This window comes from Mus caroli, chromosome 12 (genome assembly GCF_900094665.2).
Source record: "Mus caroli chromosome 12, CAROLI_EIJ_v1.1, whole genome shotgun sequence".
In the NCBI taxonomy this organism is placed as follows: domain Eukaryota; kingdom Metazoa; phylum Chordata; class Mammalia; order Rodentia; family Muridae; genus Mus; species Mus caroli.
Genome location: NC_034581.1, coordinates 4,498,597 through 4,522,199, shown reverse-complemented (window position 1 = coordinate 4,522,199; position 23,603 = coordinate 4,498,597). Strand labels below are relative to the sequence as shown.

At 39.2% G+C, this 23,603-nt stretch overlaps 1 long non-coding RNA gene across 5 annotated transcripts in view; it reads left to right on the top strand.

Moving 5' to 3' along the window:
• Positions 1–23,603, top strand: part of LOC110307461 — a 204,094-nt gene that overhangs the window by 22,876 nt on the left and 157,615 nt on the right. For 4 of the 5 annotated variants that reach the window (XR_003838433.1, XR_003838432.1, XR_002379393.2 and 1 more), the window contains exons 4-7: positions 2,523–2,616; positions 3,133–3,219; positions 3,692–3,943; positions 21,884–22,155. This is a non-coding gene — a long non-coding RNA (uncharacterized LOC110307461). The remainder of the gene's footprint in view (positions 1–2,522; positions 2,617–3,132; positions 3,220–3,691; positions 3,944–21,883; positions 22,156–23,603) is intronic. The other variant, XR_003838434.1, reaches the window with a different exon arrangement.

Below are 23,603 nucleotides of genomic sequence, written 5' to 3'. Positions count from 1 at the left end.
TTCCTCTCTCTCTCTCTCTCTCTCTCTCTCTCTCTCTCTCTCTCTCTCTCTCTCTCTTTCTCTCCGAGACAGGGTTTCTCTGTGTAGTAGCCTTGGCTGTCCTGGAACTCACTTTGTAGACTAGGCTGGTCTTGAACTCAGAAATCTGCCTGCCTCTGCCTCCCGAGTGCTGGGATTAAAGATATGTGCCACCACTGCCCTGGCCTAGAGGGATATTCTTCACTTGATCTTAGCCAAAAGGCCGAGAAACGATGAGGGATATTCTTAAATGGCTTGAGTTTAGGTTAAAATAAATGAGCTCCAATACAATGCCAGATAACTAGGCCAAGATTCCAGGCTTATCCTTTGCTAGAGCCTACAACCATTGTTTCCTAGAATTTACCAGTCCCAGAACACAGTAAACTCAAAATGTCACATTCTCTGTATTTTCCTAGTGATGGTTTCTATTGTGTGCAATGGAACAAATTCATCATGGTGTTGAGGCAGGCAGGTATAGGGACAGCTTAAAAACCAGGGGCTCCAGTTGGCTGAAGCTACACATTTCTTTCCTAACTATGAACCTAGCAACCTATATCCTAGTGCTTGCATATATCCTAGCATGTAGACCCTATTACAAACAATAGAATTATATTTCTCCCTAGCAAGGTGTTTGTAGTTTCCTTTTCATAACAAAGTGCATCCTGAAATAAGTCTTAAAACTAAGGGAAATGAGGTGATATAGTCAGAACCAGTTTGTGGTGGATGGCAGTAAGGCAGATTGTGACCTCTGAGTGAAGTTTTAGGGTAAACCCCCTAGTTTCCATATGACTATGCAAGATTGAGTGTGGATATAATTAAAATCAGATTCATCATGGAAAAGAACAAATGCTTATAACTGAAGCCCATCAACCAGTCAAAACTGATAAAACCCACACCCCTTGCAACTACTCCCCTCCTGGACCCACAAAAGGAAGCTGCACAGAGTGGCCTCTTACTAGCAGAAGCATCTCAGGCCTGTATGTTTGCTTCACTTCTGAACATAACCCTTTGCTACTTGTATATCTTTGTTTGTTTTTTGAACAAAATTTCAAGAACCTGGAAACACAGTCCAGGCAGATAACTTCCCACCCTTGGGTAACAGAATGAATCTTCCAGAATGATGAGCCAAGAGACATTCTCCCACAAATTGTCATGCCAGGTGTTTTAGTCACAGTGACAAACACATTGACAAACTGTTTTTCAATATGTTTTTACTACTTAACTCTCCCATCAGCAGTGAATAATATCCCCACATCCTTGTCAACATTTCTGTTGTGAATATTTATAATTCCCACCTCTCTAATAAATGTAGCATCTAATTTCATTTAAATTACCTTTTTTTTCTTTCTAGTAGCATTGAGCATTTTTCATGTGCTTGTTAACTATTCATATATATTGCTTTGTTAAGTGTCTCTTCCAGTGTCTATTTTTAAACTTCTCAGTATCTGTCATCTTCTTAGATTAGAGTTCTTAAAAAATATATAATCTAGAGACTACCAGATGCCAATCTTTATTAGAATGTTCATTGCAATATTTTGCCATTTTTGCCTTCTTGATATTTTTCTGAAGAGCAGACCATAAACAGTTGTTGATGTAATGCAATTTCTCTTTTACGTTTCCTCTTGTAGTTCAGGAGTTTGACATGCTACTGCAGACATCTTTGGCTACTGCAACATTATGAATGCTTTTCTCCATTTGCCTCATAATCTTGAAGGTGTTTAACATTTCACTCAACATCCATCCTTAGTTAACTGTTATACTACATGAGGTGAAGTGAGGTACAAGGCTTGTGCTTTCTTCAAATGACTATGGTCTTGGCCCAGTGCCAGCTTATGAAAAGATTGTCCTTTCAGATTGACAGGCCTTACTGCTTGCTGATTTTGTGACAAGCCAGTTATGCATATATGCATACATTCATTCTGGACTCTGTCTCATTCAATAGACATGGTTGTTCTTAGTTATGGCTTTCCCAACCCAACATGACCCCTATAGATTTGACTTGGTTAATGTCAGTCTTCCAACTTTGTTCTTTTTCTTCATCCAGGACCTAGCTATCTTATGTCTTGCAAGTCTAAGGATCACCTTGTCAGTTTCCACTCCCACCTATAATAGGAGACAGTTACTTGATGCATTTCTTGTAGTGCTCTATTTGATTGTAGTAATAGTGTTAGTTATATACAAGAATGTGTTGCTTAAACGTTCTGTGTCCGCTTGCCCAGACTGCAGAGCTCCTCTTTTGATCACATACTATTTTAGATGTTGGGCATATTGTACAGGTGTGATTAAGATTGAAAATAATTTGGCATTAAGGGTTATGTAGTAGATTGCCTTCAATTAGTTTAATGCCCCAAAAGAAAATTTTCATGTTTTCTGGGGAAGAACTTCTGTCTCAAAATTTAACATAGACTCATATTTGAGTTTCTAGTATGTTGACTTTGTCAATTCAGGGTTTAACATTAAATCTATTTCTGCCCAAGCTTATCATCTACCTATTTTTCCTTCAGGTACGAAGTGTTAGAACCTGGCTAGAAAGGCCAGAAAACTGACTTTGCCTCCTGTTGTTCTCATCTCCTAATGAAGCTTCCCTTAAGCTTCAGAGTAAGTAGAGCCCATGTTTGAATGGAAAGGCAGACTTTCATAGGAGAAGGCCATGTGAAGATAGCATAAAAACTACTTAGAAAAGTGCTTCCTTAGTGCAGGAGGGTGGATTTGAAAATAGTGGAAAATGCTGTTTTGGGTAGGTACATAGCACTGAAGGTTTCCATACAACAATTTATGCATTGTAGACAAGTCACTCTGGATCACAGGTTTTCTCAGGATATTATTGCTTAATGAGTCAGTCATATAAGCAGCTAGCCTATAAAGACAGCTATGAATGGATGTGCTGGATAATAGTTACTGCGAGAATACCTAACAAGTGTTGTTTGCCCTTTAGTTAAGCACGTGACGTGCATTATCAGAGGCAGAAGGTTTCCTAAGGGAAGATCTAGTAAGAAGGAGTGAGGCCCCAGTTTTTACTTTGCCTGTGGTTCACACAACCAGAGCATGTATATTCAGTGAGGGCTCTCTGGACAATGAACATGTTGGAGAGAACCCACTTCTATGTTTTCTCAGAGTAAACTGTTCTTGGCTGTGAAGAATGACACAGTAAAAATCTCCTTCAGGAAAACTTCCTGTGAAGAGTCACTACTATGTACACATGTGAGTATTTTTCATACCTCAACTGACTAGGCACTGTTAAGAAAAAAAGTGTTCTTACCCTCTATATCTTCTCTGATACCAGTTCTTCCTTACAGGTGAAGCACTAGGTCTTCCAGATAAGGTTTTATGGATATAATATTGAAAACTTGGAGAGCTGTCATTGTACATGTAACATTATTAAGTTTTTCTCATTTGAAAATAGTCTACTTATAAGAGGGGATGAAAATTCAAGCCTGTGAGCTGGAGAGATGACTCAGTGGTGAACAGTCTGCTCTTAAAGATGACCCAAGTTTGGTATCAGCATACAGATTGGGTGGCTCTCAACTATGTAACTTCAGCATCAGGGCATCCAATGGATTCTTCTGGTTTCCTAGGTCACTTACCCTCATGCTCACATACAGACATACAGACACAGACAGATAATTAAAAAATAATATTAAACACAAGTAAACCAAGTCTCTTGTGCTTCTAGGATCTTGGAATAATTTTCAAATTTGCCATCACTTATGATGGAAAAATGGCTACCATTCTCAGGAGAATTTTGCAAACAAGGCTTAGACTGCCATTGCTGTTCAAGTGGCTCAGTTTCTGAGTGTCTCATGTTTAATTCGGTGAGCAGCAGCAATCAGGATCCTGGGGAAGGCTTCCAAGCCTAGAAGTTTGGAGAGTGTGGGAAAGAAGACACATCACAAGATGGATGGCAGAGCAAGAGTGTCCTTCAGAGGTGAGACAGATTGCTTAGAGCTGTAGTGCATGTATAATATTCATGGAAAAGACAGAAGACAACAAGGATTTTGCTGATGAGATGGGTGAGTTCCAGAGGATCTAGAGAAGTGGCTCTCAACCTTTGGGTCTTAACTCCTCTAGGGATCAAATAACCATTCAATATGGGTCACCTAAGGCCATGGGAAACATCAGATATTTACATTACAATGTTTAATAGTAGCAAAATTACAGTTATAAAGCAACAACAAAAATAATTTTATGGTTGGGAGTCACTACCACATGAGGAGTTGTATTAGAGGGTCACAACACTAGGAAAGTTGAGAACCATTTAGAGAATTTACAGAGACATGGGAAGTTAAAGATGACATGACAGATGAGGGCTATTTCTCCAGTTGATTAACCCATGCCTTAGAGGTATCCTGTCCATTAGTAATTAAAGTAGGTTATAATTTAAAGATAGATCACAAATTCTACCTCTTATCACTTTGATGTCTAACTACCTAATCCCAAAGTACTTTTCTGTTTGGATGAACTTCAAACCGGACTCCCTTCTTCCTCTTTGGCTTCATCCTAATTTTTCTTAATGTTTCAACAACATAGAGTAATGTTGGTGTTACAGAAACATAATCAGATCAACTTTCTTTTCCTTGAAAGTCCACAAGGGGTTCTGATCATGTTTAGAACAAGTTTAAATGCTTACAAAAACTTATAAAGACTTATGCACTCCGGGGCTGGAGAGATGGCTCAATGATAAAGGGTACTGACTGCTCTTCCAGAAATCCTGAGTTCAGTTCCCAGCAACCACATGGTGGCTCACAACCATCTGTAAAGGATCCGATGCCCTCTTCTGGTGTGTCTGAAGACAGCTACAGTGTACTCACATACATAAAATAAATAAATAAACCTTTAAAAACAGAAGAAAGAAAGAAAGAAAAAGATTTATGCACTCTGACTAATATGCTTCTCTAGTTTTCTTTTCTACCTTTTCTAGCTAACTGGTTCTGGCGTATAGCAGCATTCAGTGGATCCCATTGATTCTCTGGCCTGGGGGCATTTATCATTATGAACTTCTCTGTCTGGGATTATCTTCCCCAGGATAGCCATCTCCCAAGGAATCTGAGTATGAGCCGTTTGTAACCCTCTATCTTGCTAGCCAGGCCAATTACCCATCTAATTCTAGTGTGTGTGTGCATATGTGTGTGTGCGTGTGGAGAGACTGAGGAAAGATAGAGCGAGCTATGCCATGGCTCTGGAGTGAGGGTTAGAGAACAACTTGGAGTTGATTCTCTCCTATTATGTAGAGTCTGGAGATCAAAGTAAAGTCAGCAGGCTTGGTGGCAAGCACCATTAACTGCTAAGCCATCTTGCCAGCTATGGTAATAGCTTTTAACATGATGTAGCCCTGCAGTGCATGTTTGTCTGTATATCATTAGCCTGAGACTTTCTTCCTGTCATGACAGTACTATGGACAAATTCTCATTTCTAGTCATTCGATGGCTTGAGTAAATGAACGGCTGAATGTGTGTGCTGGTTTCCGACAATTGTGACTTAGTTGCACTTGCATCTTCCCTCGTGCCAAGGAGCTTTCCTGGAGACACTATTACTTCTTAGTTTGAGGAAATATTCTTTCCTCTTCATTCTTTGGCTGAGGTTAGACTAGACTGAGATCTAACCAGAACGCATTGATCCCATAATTTTCTGTGTTTACTTTTACTCCTAAAACTTTGTGTGCTTGTGCTGCTACTTGCAAAAATCTTTCCGAAGCTTCTTTAACTCCTGGCCTTTTCTATCCTAAAGCCCCATGGAGTTTGAAAGCTATAAATTTTGGCAGTTGGCCACATATTCTTACCTGTAGGCTACAGATAAAAGGCAATGAGGAAAGTATTAGGTGCTTAAGGATAATCTTAAATTGAGGATGCCACATACCTCTATTGTAGCACACATGTCTAGCTCCCCTAATATGAACTTTTACTATGTCAGTCACAGTTATTTATGTAGCAGTTTTTCATACAGTAGAAATCACTTGCATTTCGTCTGTATTTTAGAAATGTTTCTCCCATTTTGATCAATCAGTTTGTGTTATTCAGGGAAAGGGGTATTAAGACTTGAAAGTGGTCCCAAGTTTGAGCCATGGTAACCTGCTTTATATATTTAGCAGCACTCCCCAAAGACCCATTTTTCTAGAAAAGATGAAGCAAGCTAATCAGATCTTACTCCACATTTTACCCACTATGAATCTATGCAAACACAATATTATCTCCATCACTCATATTATGAATACCTCTACCCAGAATTATGAGTCCCAACATAGTCCCACACTGGTTGGGAAGAATTATCCATTAGCAGAGAGTCACAAATATTTTAATTATTAGGAGAACCTGTCTTCAATCAGATGTCACGTTTTAACAAAGCTGTCATCCAATAACCTGAAACAAATGTCAACGTGGAATTAATTTGTTTTATAATTAACACTCAATCTTTGGTGTCAAATGGATATAATAATTTAATGGTAATAATTAGACTTTATTGTAATTAGAGTAAAAAATGAAGAACACTTTCAGAGCTGGGCAAAGCAATGCAGGAACCTGATTTTGATTTATGTGTCTTCTACAGTAGAAAATATAGTAAAGATGTCAATTCTGGCCAAAACAGTCTGCAAATTTGATGTTAATTCAATAGAAATGTTAAGTTTAAGGAATATTGATATGGTGGTTATTGTGGATCATGTAGATAAGCCCGGCACTCAGGCATACCTAGGGAGGAGGGTTGCTGTAAGTTTGAGAATAACCTGGCTTCATAATGAGTTACAAGCTAGCCTGGCTTACAGAGTAAGAGCCTATCTTTAAAAACAAATTGACAAATGGTCTATTTATTCCTGAAAAAACAGTGTGAATGATAATGGACAGGGTATATGGGGCTTTAGAAGAGGGAATATGTGCTTCTGTGGATTAAAGTTTGCTATGAAGTCAGTATAATGTTTGGGTATAATAATAGGGAGATAAATTGATAAAAAGAAAAAAATCATGAAAGAGTCTAATTTCTAGTAGAGTGTTATGTATGATAGTTAATCACTTCTAATCAATGGAAAAAATGTTGATTATTTAGTAAAAGATATTGAATAAGAATTGTCTTGAATTAGCAAGAAATCTATTTCACACATTAATAAAGCTCAAATGGATTAAATATTAATTAAAACTATTATTATAAGAAGAACATTTTAATTTAATCTTCTCAGTAGACAAAAAGAGTTTTTATTGCTTGGCATGAAGCAAGAATCCACAAGGGACAAGAACACAAATCAGACTTTAGAATTTCCATGTGGTAAACTGTGATGTTCATTTTTTTTTGTTCACAAATATTTCGTGCATTATCATTACACATGAGGTATACACATTAATGTTTTCACTACATAAAGGATTCCTACAAATCAATAGCAAAACTAAGAACAACTTAAGCAAAAGACAAGCAAAATATAAAGGTAATTTATCCTGCTACACAAAAAGGCAATAAACATGTGAAACAAATCAATGCTGTACTTTAAAGCAACAATGATTATAACCTTCCCCATACTGTACTGATATAGATTTAAAAGCTGTCCTTGTTGATAATGGTATGATCAAAGAGGCATTTCAACTTTCGTTGTGAAAGTACACATTGTACAGTCTTGTGATGGCAATTTTGCAAAGCATACTAACAATTAAAACATGTATAACATTTCATCCAGCAACTCTATTTTCAGAAATGAACCTCAGAGAAATCACTGCACGTGTTGCAAAGTATTATGTGAGAGTCTTTCATCTGTAGCAGTGTTTGTATTCACAAAAGTACTGTTTTATCAACACGATGAAATTCTATGAAACTATTTCAAACAAGTTAATTATTTGTGTGATTACATGAAAATATGCCCGTAATGCATCATATTAAGTCAGTGTTGTGGTTATAGATGTATCCTCATTATAGTATTATATATATATATGATGTGGATATAAAATATATGTGTGTGAATGCATATTAACAAAAGCAAGTTTATGCTGTTCATCTCCGAAATGGATTCCACATATTTTTGTTTATGTTGTTATCTTTTAGATTTATTCAAATAAAGAATATGCATTGCTCTTAGTCCAGGATGGGGAAGTGATGGCTCAGGTAGTAAAATGTCTCTCCTACAAACATAAAGATCTGAAATTTGATTCCTATGACCCACATGGTAGGTAGTATGATAGCATACATTTTAAATCACAGTGCTTGAGAGATAGAGACAGGCAGATCCTTGGAGCTCACTGGTCACAAGGCTTAGCCAAAAGAGTGGTGTTTAGGTTCAGTGAGGGATCATGCCTCAAAATAGAAGATGGGGAAGAAGGCATGTAAGATGCCTGGTGTCAACCTGTGGACTCTACACTTTACATGCATGAATACATACATGCCTGCCCACCTGCATGAACACACATACCCACATCTCTCTGCAACACTAAATGTTAAAATACATTTTCTAGTTATTAGAAATTAACTATTATTTGATTTCATTGTTATTATTGAGACAGACTGACCTCAAATTGATGTTGATTCTCCCACCCTAGTCTCTTAAGTACTGGGCGTATAGATGTGAACTTTTATAATTGACTTGGATTTTGAGGTTCTCATAGATCATAACTATTAATCAGGCTGCCAGTATAGTTAGCAAACATTTTGCCAGTATAGAAATGAAATAAAAAGAAAATCAAAACTACATTGAGATTCCACTCCTCAGACAGCTATTATTAAGGGAGTAAACAAAAAATTCTGGTCTGGGTTTGAGGAAATAGAAAATCTTCCATCTTGGAGGTAGGAATATAAATGGGTATAGCCATTATATAAGTCAGTATGGGGACTTTCATGAAAATGAACTGACAATTGGCTTTACATGATGGCTCAGTAGGTAAAGGTGCCTGCTGCCAGGCTGATGACCTGAATTCATTGTAGGCTTATGTTTTTAAAAACCCTACTTTAGTAAGGGTTCTTAAACAACTCAACCTCCCTGAGGTATGGGAGGAAGATGGCTAACAGAACAAGGGGGGCGTGGACCTGTTTAGAAGTAGTTCTTTGGGAGTGATTCCAGTCTTCATTGTCAGCAGTTCAGTCCACTAGCAAAACACCAAGCACAAATGAATAGAAGTGGTTCAATTGAGAAGAAACCATGAGGCTCTGCCCATCAGCATGAGTCCATTGAAGCAGAAAGAAGCAGCCAGAACACCACCAGAAGCTCTTTGGTATGTTTTTCTCTATGAAGTCATGACAAGCAAAGATGAGCAAAGAAAGCAAGATGAACCAATGCAAGAGCAGTGAAGCCCAATAAAGACCAGCAAAGAGTACAAGGTTAACCAATGCCAGAGCCTTGTCCACTGTCTGTTGGGTTATACTTATAACCTTTCCAAACATATATTCTTTCAAGCATCCACTCTAGCAAAATATCACATGCCATTTTTCCAGACAGCTTCCAGAACAAATACCATGTGTCTGTTCTCGGCAAAACATCCTCTTCATGTCTGCTTCAGCAAATCATCTTCTCATAAGACAGTTTCTAGAAATACATCACATGATACAACTGAGTTTCCAACAGAACCAGAAAATCCCACTTGAGTCCATGAAGAGCCTATATGCTGGAATTAACTATATTAACTATTGTCTATATTAACTTTTGTATAAGATCTATTCATCTGTGTTTATTGAGAGTCTATTTAGCATTGCTTAGTTGTAGATATCTCAATGTCTATCATTGAATGAATGAATCAAGGGGATATGATATATATGTATAATATATGTACAATGGAGTTTTATTCAGATATAAAGAGAAATGAAATTGTTATATTTACAGTAAAATAAATAGAAGTGGAATCATCATGTCAAGTAAAATGAGTCCTAGCCCCTAGACAAATACTGTATGCTTTTTATCATGAGAAATGAAGGGTTAGATTTAACTAATTTATTTATTTATACAAGGGCAATAAAGGTGCAAAGTGAGTGTAGGAAATGTGGTGGGAAGAGAGAAAAAGAGAGGATAATGGAATATATATGACACAAAAGCAGAAGAGATGACATATAGGACTGTTTCGGTAAAAGAGACATAGAGGAGCAGATTTAGAGGCAGGCGACTAAGGTGATTAAGAACAAAGTATATTGATGAACCATATGTATATATATGTTGATATATTGATATATATGTTGATATATTGATATATATGTATACATATGTTGATGTATTGGTAATATGTATATATGTTGATATATTGATATATCTGTATAAGCATGTTATAATGAAGCCTATTAGCTTACATGCTAACTAGGATATGAGTACAGTAAAAATTCCAAGTCATAAAGCCACAAATATCCATAAACTTTGTTTAAGATGCAGGTATGATGGCGCCTACCTCTAATTTTAGCACTTAAGATTCCGAGGCAGGAGGATTATGAGTTCAAGGCAACTTGGAATATATAACAAAATTCCACCTCTAAACATAATTTGCTTGAAGGACACAATTATCTTATGTACATATTTTCTGTGATTATTTATAGAAATTCTAGTCCAAGTACTTTTTAAAAATATATCATTTTGTATTTTCCTATTTCTATTGAAATAGATTCTCTTTTCATACAGGACATCTTGATTACTGTTTCCCCTCTCTCTACTCCTTCCAGTTCCTCTCCACCTACTCTTCCCTCCCTGCCAGATCCACTCCTTTTCTATATCTCATTTGAAAAGAGGCTTCTAAGAGATACCAATCACGTGTGACAAAATGACATATAATAAGATGAAGATCTTAATCTTCCTTTAAGTCTTCCTTTTAAAACAAATGGTATAAATCCACATTAACCACTTATATATGAATGCTGTACTCGGTAGCACGTCATTAGCTTTGCAAGTCCAAGAGTGCATTTTAGCAGCTAAGCATGAAAGCGATTCTCAGTTCTCACCTTGCTTAGAATATTCCCAGACCAGCTGGGCAGCATGGCACCTCTCAACTCAACTTCCTATAGTATGTTAGTTACTTCTCTTACTTCTCAGTGTAAAGCAGCTTAACAGAAAGAGAGAGGGTCCTTACTCGTCTCACAGGTTGCCTATCGCAGCAGGGAAGGCATGGTGCAGGAGAATAAGGGAGATGGCCATATTGGGTCTGTGTTCAAAACAGCAGGAAAAGATAAACACTGGTACTCCATTCTGCTTTTCAATTGGTCAGGGTCTCCAACCCATGCGATCTTTCTGGCCAGCTTTAAAGTAATTTTTCCCATCTTACTTAAACTTCATAGACAGAATTTGAGTTTTCTCCTTTAGGTCAACTTAAATCCCATGAGCCTGATAATAAGATTGGCTGCCATCCTTAGAAAGGGACTTTTATCTGGAGGAAGCTGCTTAGTTTACCTGTATAGTTCCTATGGAATCTTTCAGAAATGTATTGGAGGTATTCCTAAACAATTTATAATAAAAAGATGCATAGCTGTGGCTCTTGAGCCCAATTTGCTTCCTTCCTGCTTGTCACTACCTTGGACTAGAAGATTCAAATCTTCTTGTGGGGAAAGCAAGCTGGACAGTAGTTCTCTGCATGCACTGACTGTTGGCTCCAGAAGCTCTATATAGCCAACCTCTGAGTTCCTATTTATGGGCTTTTGAGATAGTTTAGCAGGTAAAAATGGTGATTACCAATATTGCAAACCCAAGGTCAGTTCTCAAGACTAATGCAACGAGAGAGAACCAACACCTGCAACTTTCCTTCTGACCTCCACAAAGATGCTATAGCACACACACACATATGCCCCCACCATACACATATGCTTAAAAGGTCCTATTTCAGATATTATTCAATTTGGCTCCTCTGTCATTTAGGAAGTAAAAGTTTACCCTGAAAGCAAAAGTAGGTCAATTCTAACAGCAGGCAGGAGACAGTTGGTCTGCGCATCAGTTGTCCTATAGGAACACACTAGCCTTGCTTCCCAGAAGACTTCAAACCCAACTCCAACCCCATCTCTGCTTACTCTGGGCATAGGAATTATTTTTCTATGCTGCTTTATGAATAGGTGTGAACATCTTACTTCCTTTGATAAGTAGAACCTTTCACACCGATTGGCCTTGTCAAAGGCAGCACTCTGACATTAATGGGTAAAGTTTATATGGGTGGAAACAAGTGTGTGAACCCAAAGAGAAACCCATGATTCCCCATGGGCCCTGCATTATTGGTTCTCTTTCTCCTAGGGAAAATATAATAAGCTACTTACACATATAAGTGTCCCCTGTGGGATGTGAGGGGCAGAGATATGTAGACTCAGAGGAAGGAAAGTTATCGCTTGTGAAAGCAGTGTTTCTCAACCTGTGAGTCATGACCCCTCTAGCAAAATTTTATCTCCAAAATCATTCACATTTTGATGCATAACAAAAATTACAGTTATGAAGTAGCAACAAAATTTTATTGTTGATGGTGACCATGACACTAGGAACTGTATTAAAGGGTCACAGCAGTAAGAAGGTTGATAATCACTGTGTTAGAGTTAGGAGATTGAAGGCAGGCTGTGTGTCAGATACATAAAATTCCACTAAACAGGACTGATAAGGAGAGTGAAGAAGAGAGAGACCTGAGATGACCTTTGGTTCTTATAATGAAAATTCCTTGTCCTTGGAGTACATGAGGTCCGTTTGTCAACAAAGTGTACCTGAAAACATGATTGCTTAAGAAGCCTTTTGTATAAAAGAGTCTGAGAAATGAACATCCTCAAGGGATTGAATTATGGGCAGGTTTATCATATCTCCTTGTCTACAATAATAAGAAAAGAAAGGCCCATAGAGCATTCAAGGACCTTTGGCATGGAATAAAAACATGACAGGCCTTTGTCTGAGAAACCTGAGTTATGATTATATTTTTCCCTAATAGATCTCAGACATGTCTATTCTTTCTGAACATGATCTCTTCCTGGAGTGCCCTGTACAGCCTATAGTAGTTTGCATCCTGCCCATCTTGAAATGCCCAGAGTATGCTTTCTAAGATGTCTTCTCTGATATTTTACAGGAAATAAAGCTCCTTCTACAAGCTCCTGCAGCTTAAGATCCCCTTTATGCGTTGATCCATTTATACATAACATTGTCTATCAATGATCCCAACAGACTGTAGATTCATTGACCCCATCAATTAGCCAACACCGTGATGGAAACATACCAACCCTGTGGTCCATTTCGTAAGTGACAAACAAAAATTGAGATTTTTTTTTGTGTAGAACAGTTATTGCTATATTTTGAGGGATGTCTTAGAAATTTAATATATAGAGCTTTTGCTTATTAAGATAATTGGGTGAGAGTTAACAGCATGTACTGGACATAAATTAGATAGACTACATGGTCTTCAGTAGATGACATAGTCTGAAAAATCAATAACAGTGTGGTTCCTGTGAGCTTCTGAAATAACATACAAGATATTCAGGCAGATAAAAATGCATTTTTATAATTATTTGAGACTGGAGGAAAATGTCATTCATAATATGCTCTCAAAGTTCATCTCAGTTTGTTTTCACATTTGCTGAGTTTTTCCAGAATATGGTCACTCTGTAGATGTGCGGCTTATTTATTCTTCTTATGGTCAGAATTTTAGCAAATGTTGTTTTCCATTTTGGAAAATAACATCATTGACAGAAGCATAGCTGACAATGAGTGAAAGACAGTACATGAAATGGCCAGTAGAGCACATGTAAGTGACTTGTGCTTATGGAGGGTCAATTACAGGCAGCATGTAAATGTCTTGTGTGTCTCTAGGTAGGCTTGCCAAAACAGTGACTTACTAAAATACATGCTACTTTGTTAGAATTATATTCATTTAATGTTTTTATTCATTTGCCATTAAATCATTTTATTCTATCTATCTATCTATCTATCTATCTATCTATCTATCTATCTATCTATCTATCTATCTATCTATCTATCTATCTATCTATTTTTGCAAGATAGGGTTTCTCTGTGTAGCCCTGGCTGTCCTAGAACACATTTTGTAGACCAGATTGGCCTCAAACTCAGAGATCTGCCTGCCTCTGCCTCTTGAGTGCTGGAGAAAAAGGCATTTGCCATCACCATCCTACACATTTCATTATTTTAAAGTATGCACATTAATGTTATTTAAGTTTCACCTTAACAAAGAAAAGGGAAGTTAGGGATGAAGTTGAAAACCACAGATCTAGATTATGAGGTTCATTTGCTCCCAAAACTTGGCTGTGTGTGTGTGTGTGTGTGTATGTGTGTGTGTGTGTGTGTGTGTGTGTGTGTGTGTGTTTTACCAGTTAAATATGCCTACAGTACACTGTGGCAGGGAAGGTGTGGTGGTAGGGTCAGGGGACAGCTTTGGTCATGTGTACTGCTGTAGTCAGAAGGCAGAGAGCATTGACTGATGGGGTAGCTCATTTCTCCTTTATAGTCCTGGGATCATGAAATGACACTACCCACAGTAAGAGTGGATCTTTCCACTTCAGTTAACATGGTCTAGAAGCCTTCATAGAAATGCCCAGAGGTGTCCTCCTAGGTGGCCCTAGATCCTGTTGCCAGAGGCAAACCTGGGTGTTATGCAACACTTCCAGAAATGTGGCCTAAGAGATTCATGGTGAAAATAGAGTGAGCAAACATCAGCAGTCTCAATTAAAAGCTAGCATCTCAACACAGCTTTGTGGTCCATGGGGATCCCTCACAGCATTATCATTCTGAGTTACTCAAAGTGGTCTGAAGATGACTCAAATCATCTAACCAAGTTCAGTCCCCTGTTAGCTGCCCTGTCCACTGCTGCATTCAGGGCCTGGTGATGTCTCTGCTGTGGCTGCACAGTAGCCCAGTCACTGAGAATCAAGTAAGAGTCCCTAGAAATTAATGCATTTGCCCTGGTCTTAGCCCAGTATGGGTTTTAATAAAGATTCATGATTTTGAAGGCAGAGTAAAAAATGGTCAGCCCTAAAAACATGTATATGTGAACATCAAATTGATTCAGCAGTTTTTTTAATGTATCCATTTATATACACACCTATTAATGTATCTATATTGTATATATTTATCATCTATATCTACTCTCTATATATCTGTATAGCTATCTATATACACATTTAGCCATCTACCTACCTATATATCAAGTGTCTGTGAATTTGAGATGGAGCAGGAGGCATGTGAGGAAGAAGGGGGAAATTGATGTGAATACCATGCATATGTATGAAAATTTTAAAAAGTTAAGATAATGAAAAGAAATATGGGGTCACGGAACAGTCTGAAAGCCACATATACATGCACACATATACATTCACACACACATGCACACAACATACATACATGCACACACATGTATACATATATACACATGCATGTATATTCTTAAAGAATAAATGGAATGAGTTCTATATTTTAATTTGGAGAATCATTCCAGAGCCACTTAATTTTAAATAATTGGTTGTAATTGAAAGCCCTTACTCTGTTTTTACTTTCTCAATCCATATGGCTCATTTTTTACTTGTGGGAACCTAACTGAAATACAAACTAGATGCCTAGTGGAAGTGCCTGCCTGCTTCCATCCACTTACAAAAACCTCCAAGCCAAACTCCATTTATTTACTGTCCTCTATAAAAATCAGGTCTAATAATCACAAGGGATCCTTCACACATGACCAAGTTGTTCTTTGTTTTCCACTGTCTCCTACAGCGTTTATCTTAATGTTCTTCCATGTGTATAATTTCCCAGAAAATTTTGTACTTAATATTCTGATGGTTTCCAGTATATGTTTTGTCTCCCTACTGAGACAGTAAGTGATTTGGAGGCAAAGCCTGTGCCTTACACCAGTTCTTTGTTTTCTTGTTCTGAGCCCACAGGCAGTGCTAAATAGAGCAGTGGTCCATCCTGGGGGAAGAGCTGAACAAACACATCAGAATCACAGAGGGAAGTTGGAAAACTATGCATGTCAGTTATAACCCACACACAGACCCATAATCATTCTTCAGGTCTTAGATTTTGAAAAGAAAGGTTAAAATCATCAGATGAAATATAAACGGCATGACAACAATCAAAAGGGGAAAAGTCAACTGTCACATGTGCACAGGGTATGATTACTTTTTCAAATAAAAAATATTGTTAAATTACCTCATGATTGATATTAGAACTGGTAAGACAGCTGAGCAGTATCACTAGGTACAAGAACAGTGTATAAGCCAGAAATGTGCCTGTACTTTAGCAGCAATGAACTAGAATATAATACTAGAAAGTAAGATTTGACAATAGCCATAAATAGATAGCATACCTAGGAATTAACCCAATGAACAGTAGAAAAATGCCTTATCACAAAGTTAAGACAGTATGCAGGGTAGAAAACAAGCATCTGGCCCACTGGAGAGACATTTCATGTCCAGGGCTAGGAATGAGTTCCAAGTGCATCTATAGAATGCCTACAAATATTTCAGATGAGTTCTTTGAAATTTTGGCAAACTTTTCTAGGAGTTATATTAGACTAGTCATGGATGTGCCAACATCAAGAATGATGAACAGAGAGAGATGGGAATAGAAACTATGCAAGTCACAAGATGATGCACACAAATGTGAGATGCTGGTGTATGTTAAAAGCAATACCACTCAAACAGTGGGCAAATGAGGGATTACTGTATGTTAGTTGTAGAGATACTAGTTTACTTGTTTGGGTTAAATTTTTTTTTTGTCAAATCATGGCAAAATGCATGCTTTTATTTGTTTAACTGGATATAGTATTCACTTTTCTAAATCATAAGCAACCTGTATGGAAGAAAGAGAGGAAGATATGATTCTCATGTGTTCATTTTTGTTCACAGGTACACACAGTGTTTCATTTTTTTCTGCTTTTCCAAGGGGCACAAAGTGGGGGAGAACCACTAAGCATGGGGAGATTTGATTATTCAAAAATGGAAAAATGTAGATTAGAATATGCAGCTGGCAGTGGAGCACCTGGTTAGCTGGAAGCATCTTGAATGCCCCCTGGGAGGTGCCTCAAATATGAACCAGAGTGTACCCAGGGCTGGGCATTAAAGGACCATGGAGCAGCAGCATCTGAAACCAGGGCTTGGTTCCTAGCTGCCTACTGTTTGCTATATTTGTTTAAACATAAGCATATTCTACTTTAAGACTGCGTTGTTAAGGGAAATTATAACAAGCCTAGCTTTTATAATTTAGATATTCTAAAGAGACTTTTATGACCCCTAATCTGACTACTAGACTATTGAAAGAGTATCACCTGTCAAAATGAGGAATTCTCCAGGAAGTTCATGAAAGGAGTCAGTAAAAGCATTCTCCGAGGTATTTCACACAGTTGTAAATATTTGTCAAATAACCCTTTAGGGTGAAAAGGAAGATCACCTAATGATGGTGTGACTATAACCTTGAGTCACACTGCTTAGGTATATATATATGGTCCTCATTTAGACTTCAGTCTCATTTCAGGGCTCCCAAAGATGGACTCTTTGTTCTCTTCCCAATGTTAAATAAATAAAAAATAAATAAATATTTATCTGCTTTCCACTATTAACAAACAAACAAGAGGGCATGACATAGGAGAGCTGAAACCTGGCGTCCACGTACATGCACACATATGGGTGTACCCCACCACACGTATGAATATACTATTCACCTTTCTTTTTTTTTGAATTTTTTCTATTCACCTTTCTAAATCTAAAATAAATAATATGCCTGTACTTTAGCAGAAATGAACTAAAATCTAAAAGTAGACAGTAAGATACAATAGTCATACATAAAATATCTAGAAATGAAAAGTGTAGAATTGCTTTACAAGAAACAGTTAAGACAATATTAAAACATAAGTCCAAACAGTTGGATTAATGGAGAGAAATTTCATATCTAGGAATGTATACCCCAGCACATACATGCATGTGTACTCCACTATATACATGCACACATACATATGTATTCCACCTCACACATGTGGACTTCACCACACATGTACAAACACAAAGTCAAAATGTTTTACTAATCCTATGAAATTCCTGCATGTTTGTGATTGACTAATAGAAATAACATTTACTTTCAGGTAATTCAATACCTGGCAAGCTCATCTGGATGATGCAGAGCCAAATATAGTGGTGTCTCAGATGTGAGCTTATAGCATAATTTGGAATAGGAACTCAGAGATTTTATTTATATCTGTACTATAGACACGGTATAGATATGTTTAGTTCTCTTTATGCATAAATACATTATATATACTATACATGTATGCATGTATGTACATATGTATGTATTACTTTTGTGTCTAGAGAGAGTTATGAAATGACAGAAAGTTTAAAGACTGATGTTTTTGATGAGGGGTGATGGAGAGCCTGCATTTTCTAGGGAAAGCTCACAAGTTGAAAGTAAGAGCTGATGCTGCAGTCTGCAGTCTTGGGCCTAGGCTCTACACAGGAGCAAGCAGAAAATTCAGGCAGGCTTTCTGTGCTGCCGACTTATGGACATTTCTTCCACATCAGAAGAGCTAGTTTCTTGCTTTTAAGGCTTTTGTCTAGCTTAAAGGTTCTCGGCTTCCTAATGCTGTGGTCCTTTCATACAGTTCCTCATGTTATGGTAACCCCAAGCATAAAATTATTTTGTTGCTACTTCATAACTATAATTTGCTGCTGTTATGAGTCTTAATGTAAATATTGGATATGCGGGATTTGATATGTAACCCTTGTGAAAGGGCCATTCAACCCCCAAAGGGGTTGTAACACAGGTTGCAAATGACTGATGGAGTCAGATGAGGTCCTTTGATGGAGAGCCATTAGCGGGTACACTCAGTCACCGTATAGCTATTTTCTGAATTTACTTTCACAGAAACATCTGGATTGGTGTTACTTTCACAGAAACATCTGGATTGGTGTTTGATGAAAAACTGGCACCAGAGCCTACACAAGTTACACAACTAATTCACCTTGATGGGGAAAGGAAAGGCCACAAGCTCTGTAGTCAGACTCCCAGTTTTGAATCTTACTCACCTCCACTTAATAGTTCTTTAAGCCTAGACTTATGCATGTGAGCTCTTTGTGCTTTGTGGTAATAGCAGTGGTTCTCCTACCACGTGACTACTGGGAGGATTAACACATGTAGGGAGAGAAGAATGCAATAGGGATGCTCACTGAATATTGGCTGTATTTAACCATTGTTAAGCCATTAGCAGATAGTTTGGGGGCAAGGACTGTGGACTCGTGAAATAGGTAAAGACATTAAATTAGTGGGAAGCATTGAGGTATACACAAGGGGCAGATCTCAGCAATAAGGCAAGGAGATAAGAGGTTGGTGTCCATGCACACGAGTTGCAGGGGACTAGAATATAGGAACATAAAGGTATCACATTTTCTTCCTCGGGATTCTAATTTTTTTTTTTTAAATAGCCAGGAGTGTTCAGCAAAGTTAGCCAACTGCTACAATCCAGCATCATTTGTTGCTTGCAAGTGCCCTGGGGACTAGAGGCAAACCACAGCATGCTCTCCTTCCCAAGGAAGTGGTTTGGCAGGGTAATGAAATAGAGACTCCAATTATTTTATTTGTATGTTAAACGAAAGAAAAGATTGGGCTCAGAATTGGAAAGCTTGAGGGCATGCATTTCAGAAACACAGAGTGATGCATGGCTTTCTATACGGCAGTGTAAGCACTCAGTATTTGCAACTGCTCCTTGTAGCAGAGCGTCATCACTGTATGCTGCCTACCATGTTCGCCTGCCCTTTTCCATGTGTTGGCATTTATGTACTCGGAATTCACCTTTGGATATTTTCATTTGCATGTGGCATACAGAAGTATAAAGAAGTCAAGAGGGCTAGCTCTTAGGAGTCTCTTAACCAATTAACTGGCTCCCTAACTCAGCTCTGGTCAGGGTAAAGTTGGTGTCTAAACAAATGCCTAAACCTTGGCTAAATGGTCCTGGGCCTAAAGTGATAAGATCCAGGGACAAACAATGGAAGTCTTTGATTGTTTCTTTTCATTGTCTTCATCCCAAAATATGGATTCCTGCTTGGCCTTAGGACTGCAGAAGGCCAATTTGAGATCCGCCAGACTTGAGCACCCCGAAAACAGCTACCACGAGCCAAGCCACTGGCCTGAGGAAGGAAATTAGCATTTATCGCATCTTAGTAAAAATGATGTGGCCCAGTTAAATTAGATTTCCTTTCATTTACAATAGACTTAAAATCCTATTTAGCTATAATCCAGGCAGTGTAAAACCTGTTATGAGGATCCCAATTTTCCGAGATATTGAAGCTTCCTACTCCTATCAGAGCATCTTGATTCTATCTATTTTCATCCATCATTAAATTTCTTATGACTGAGAATGCCAGGGGCGACCCTACCTTTCCAATCGGCTGCTGCATTCAGCAGTAACTGGACTGAGATCGGAAACATTTATTTTATGCAATGCCTTCTCTGCTCTTTTCCACTATTTTAAACACTACTGAGGGTCACACTGGAAATCCTGCTCCGATTCTATCTGTAATCAAGCAGGAAATGGTTTTATTTTATTTTAAACTAATATCAAGCCTAAGTAGACAGCGTTGTTTCATATAGGTGGATTGAATGGCCCAATCTGCCATTGCTTTAAACTTATGGTTTGCAGATCTTATCACTGTCCCCATACATTTGCAGTATTGCACATTTACAATTTCCCAGTTCTTTTCTCTATGTAAATGGATATTTGTCTCACTTAGGTGTCTCTGAAGCCTTTGCACAGGTGATGTTTTTTCGTCATGGGAGTACCTATGAATACTTGTTACTTGTGTGTCTGTCGACAACAGTATGGCATTCTTGAGTTAATTCTTCAATGTGAGTCTTGCTACCCCCATTCAAAGTAGGTACTTCATGGAGATAGAGGTTATGGCTCACGCTACCCAGTAGAATATCTGCCGATTGAACCAACAGGTGGAAGCCTGGCATACGCAAGAGCCTAAGCTTTGCTTGGTTGCCAATTTAGGGACCTTCCAACATCATTGAGTGGCTCAAAGGAGCATCTTTCGACCACTTGGACCCCCTAATTCCCTCTAGGCCATCGCTCTTCCAGAATGTCATCCCTAGGTTCGTTGGCTTCCGATGTATTAGGGACTTGGGAGAAGATGTCGAGATTGGGAGGACAAAGCAAGGGCAGTTGGGTGTGGATCTATGGCGAGGGCTATTGTTTCCAAGGTTTTGTGACTTTCTTTATTGTGTAGCAGGGTCTGAGTCTGTCTTGAGCACCTGCTCTTCTCTTTCTCCACCTCCCCCACATCCTTGTATAATGGCTATTTAGTAGCTTACGGTGGACTAGCTGCCCAGAAATGGGGAGCATGTGGCTTCATTTTCTAGGGAACATTCACACTCTGGCTCTGTGCAGGGCACATGATGGGAGGTTCAGTTCTGGTGATCCTGGCTTTGGTGGTCAGTGTCTGGGGAGAGCCTGGGAGATGGGGTAACACTGTTGAAGAAAGGTGACTAAGCATGCGCCTTGAGTTCTATACACTCTGTTGAAGGGTCTGGAGTTTGGGGACAGACTTATCTGCGAGGGCATCTATACTTGAGTTACTATACGTCTCTCTGAAAGAACTAAATCTTGAAGCCAATCTCACTGGCTGTGGCTAATCAAGAGCCGGTGAAAAGGGAATCTGTGTGGCCAGGAAGAGGTAGGAGAGGGACTCCAGGAAAACCAGAGAAGGCTTCTAAACAAAATGGAGCTTTATTAATCAGTGAACTTTCTGGAAAACAGTAGAAATTATCTTTCCTTGTGGGGACAGAGGTGCTGAGCAAAGCAAGGGAGAGTGAGCGAGGTTTCTAGACATCGAAGAGACAGATAGATGTATGGAAGACGCAACGAGACACTTCCCATTGCCACCTCAGTCAAGAGCATCTGTTACTGAGCCTGGAAGAACTGTGCAGGCTCCCAGAAAGCGGGCCTTAGGTGCTTACTTATGTCTTTCTTTGTTTTGTTTTCCAAAGTGTGGTTTTGAAATGGCCTACAAGTGAGGACTTTCTGGAGACGGGAACTTCTCTGGCTCCTCCTGGCGTCACTCGACTTGTACTGAAGGGAAACATTTGGAAAGGGAAACTAGCTGCATCCCAGGAAGTCCTCCAGATTTCCTCAATGTTGTGACTGAGGAATGCGAGCATCTGTGACTGCAGCCATTTTCCAAAGAGCCTTTTATTTCCTGCCAGTACCATGCCATCTTTCGGTACTCTGCTGGATGACACGCAGAATTCGGAACAAGCAGGTAAGAAGGAACGACCTAGAGACAGTCCCTACCTAAGCTAGACTCAAGTTCCCTCTTGTTCTCCGTGTCTGCTGACATCCTGTGTCTTTCTAGGACACTTACCACCTCGACTTGAAGCAACTATTCTCCAACTATTACAACTATTACAACTATTCTCCAACTATTACAACTATTGTCTGTAAAAGTGCTATCATCAGCATGAACACCAGAGGGCAGAAGAGTGCCTTAGGACAGCTTTACTGTTCTGAGGCCCTTGATGACCGTGGCTGTGAAAGGGTAGGAAGGCTCCTTCCAAGTTTCCTGAAACTGGAGTTACAGACAGTTGTTAAGTCAGGACTGGAAGACAGGCTATCAGAGAAGACTAGCTCTTGTCACTCAAGCCCCTTTTCTTATGAGCACTCTAGTGCTTGTAGGAATTGGCTCCCCAAACTCTGAAGTGCGTATTCAGGTGAATGTGAGCATAAACCAATGCCTTTGTTGAGTGCTATTGTGGCTGCAGCGGTCTGCAGCACGTTCATTACGCATGTGAGGATCTTAGAACACAGGGACGGAGCATCCCTCTTTTCGTAGGGCAAGGAGCCAGAGGAAGTCAAACTGACCTCTACAGGTCAAAGGAGCTCTCTGTCAAGCTCAAGGGTGGATTCTCCCCGTGGCCCAGATACTGCACACTTGAGTTTTGCACCTCTCTGAGGCTCTCTTACAGGGGTGCCGCTACAAATGCAGGCCATCACTGATATATGCAGGATCTGAAACCATAGGTCAAGATTTCACGTATGCTTCCCCGGGGCAAAGAAAACCCAGGTCTGCACAAAGCTCTCCTTCAATTTTCACTGTGAGCCTGTCAGGTACTTACAAATGGTGAATCGGAGCCCCTAGCACTGGGATTAACAGTGTGGAGACCAACAAAAGAGCCATGGCTGATTTACCCACCTGCCTGGCCCCACACTGTACAGCCTTGGGGGACCTACAGGGCTCAGTGCCCATCCCACAGGATCTTCAGCAGAGTGTAGTACCCCAGGATATTTTGCACAGTGCTTGGCGATGTAGAAAGCCTTTCAGCTCTCAGGACTAGTCACACAGCTCAACAGTTCACAGCACAGAGAGTCTTGCAGAGGACCTGGGTGTGAATCTGAGCAGCCACATGGCATCTCACAACTGTCTACAATCCCACTTTCAGGGGCTCTGATGCCCTGGTCTGGCCTCTGCAGCCACAAGGGACATGGTACCCATGCATACACGCAGGCAAAATGCTCATACCCATGAAACAAAACTTAAACAAAAAGGAAATGGCAGATACTACGACTGTATGACTTGAATCGTGAAGACCGGTGAGTCTAGCCTTTCTCATGGGTGATGAAGCCAGAGGATAGTGGAGAGGACAAACAGGGAGGACTGGCGCCATGGACCTTGTCCCAATTACCCTACTGCTAGGCTTACTATAAAGATGA